This window comes from Dama dama, chromosome 4 (genome assembly GCF_033118175.1).
Source record: "Dama dama isolate Ldn47 chromosome 4, ASM3311817v1, whole genome shotgun sequence".
NCBI lineage: Eukaryota > Metazoa > Chordata > Mammalia > Artiodactyla > Cervidae > Dama > Dama dama.
In genome coordinates, this window is record NC_083684.1 from 41,088,573 (window position 1) to 41,090,887 (window position 2,315).

At 39.3% G+C, this 2,315-nt stretch overlaps 1 non-coding gene across 1 annotated transcript; it reads right to left on the bottom strand.

The window, feature by feature from the left end:
* Positions 1–1,618: 1,618 nt before the first annotated feature.
* On the bottom strand, positions 1,619–1,690 carry TRNAC-ACA (transfer RNA cysteine (anticodon ACA)). Its single transcript has one exon. It is a non-coding gene; the product is annotated as a tRNA-Cys (tRNA).
* Positions 1,691–2,315: the final 625 nt, after the last annotated feature.

Genomic DNA, 2,315 nt, shown 5'->3' on the forward strand with positions numbered 1-2,315 from the left:
TTCCAGCTATCTCTCTGTTATTGATTTCTTGTTTAGTTCCATGAAGTCTGAAAGCAGACATTGTATGATTTCTGTCCTTTTAATTTTAGTAAGATATATTTTATAGCCTGGAATGTGGTTTGTCTTGGTGAATGTTTCATATGGGCTTGAGAAGAATATATATTCTGCTGTTGGAGGGTGAAGTAGTCTATATTGATGGTGATTGATGGTGTTGTTGAGTTTATGTCCTTACTGATTTTCTGCCTGCTGGATCTGTCTATTTCTGATAGAGGATTGTTGAAGTTTCCAGCTGTAATAGTGGATTCATCTGTTTCTCCTTACAGTTCTGTCAGTTTTTGCCTCACATAATTCGATGCTCTGTTGTTAGGCATCTACATGGTAAGGACTGTTATGGTCTTCTTGGACAGTTGACCCTTTTGTCATTATTCAGTGCCCCTCTTTGTACCTCATAACTTCCCTTGCTCTGAAGTCCAAAATGAGTATAGCTGCCACTGCTTTCTTTTGATTAGTGTCAGTATGGTATATCTTTCTCCATCCATTTACTTTTAATCTATATGTGTCTTTACATTTAAAGTGGGTTTCTTGTAGACAACATATAGTTAGATGTACTGGCAACAAATTCTCTTGATTTTTGCCTGAGAAAATCTGTATTTCTCCTTTCCTTTTGAAGAATTATTTCACAAGGTATAGAATTCTGAGTTTGTGGAATTTCTCTCTCAACACTTTAGCAATTTCACTCCACTCTTTTCTTGTTTAAATGGTTTCTGAGGAGACATCAGCTTTAATTCTTGTCTTTGATCCTCTGTAAGTGATTTTTTTCCCCCTTTTTCTTCTTTCAGGATTTTTTCTATTTTTGACTTCCCGTAGTTTGAAAATGCTATGCCTAGTGAAGTGTGGACTAAGGCAACATTTATTCTATTTGATTTTATCTGAGCTTACTGGCTCTGTGGTTTGGTGTCTTGACATTAATTTGGGGGAATTCTCCATCATTATTATTTCAAATATTTTCTGTTCATTTTTCTCATCTCTTTCTGATATTCCCATTACATATACGTGACACCGTTTGTAACTGTCCCACAGTTCTTCAGTATTACTTTCTGTTTTCTCATTGTTTGATTTTTCAGTTTTGGAGGTTACTACTGAAATATCTTCAGGCTCAGGGACTCTTTCCTCAACTGTGTCCAGCCTACTAATAAGCCCACCAAAGGCATTCTTCATTTTTGTTGCAGTGTTTTTGATCTCTTGCATTTCTTTTTGGTTCTTTCTTAGAATTTCCAGCTCTCTGTTTATGTTGCCCATCTTTCTCACATGCTGTCTACTTTATCCATTGGAGCCCCTAGCATAATTGTAAATTCATGGTCTGATAATTGCAACGCCCCTGTCATATCTGAGTCTGAGTCAGGCTCTGATGCTTGCTTTGTCTCATCAAATTGTATTTTTGCCTTTTAGCTTGATATATATATATCTCCAAACTTAATGTATCAGGTAAAAGTGAAGTCGCTCAGTCGTGTCTGACTCTTTGCGACCCCATGGACTGTAGCCTACCAGACTCCTCCGTCTGTGGGATTTTCCAGGCAAGAATACTGGAGTGGGTTGCCATTTCCTTCTCCAAGAGATCTTCCCAACCCAGGGATTGAACCCGGGTCTCCTGCATTGTAGGCAGATGCTTTACCATCTGAGCCACCAGGGAAGTCCCAAAGGAACTCCAGAAAGGAGGCTAAGTAGTGAGGTGGTGAGGTGTGGGCGTTGAAGTGTGCTGTGGTCCTCTGATCAGGTCTCAGTCTTTTCATGAGCCAGTACATATGGACTGTGAGCTTCACTGTTTCTCAGTTGTTCCCCCCTCAGTTGGGACATGAAGTCTAGGGTGGACTGAAATTGGGTGTTTCCTTTCTCTCATGTGGAAGGCTGGAACTGGCTAGAGTTTTGTTTTTGTTTTTAATTTTTTTTTTATTGAAGGATAATTGCTTTACAGAATTCTGTTTTCTGTCAAACCTCAACATGAATCAGCCATAGGTATACATATATCCCCTCCCTTTTGAAACTCCCTCCCATCTCCTGCCCCATCCCACCCCTCTAGATTGATACAGAGCCCCTGTTTGAATTTCCTGAGCCATACAGCAAATTCCCGATGGCTATCTGTTTTACATATGGTAATGAATGTTTCCATGTTATTCTTTCCATACATCTCACCCTCTCCTCCCCTCTCCCCATGTCCATAAGTCTATTCTCTATGTCTGTTTCTCCACTGCTGCTCTGTAAATAAATTCTTCAGTACCATTTTTCTAGATTTGTACATATGTGTGAGAATATGATAT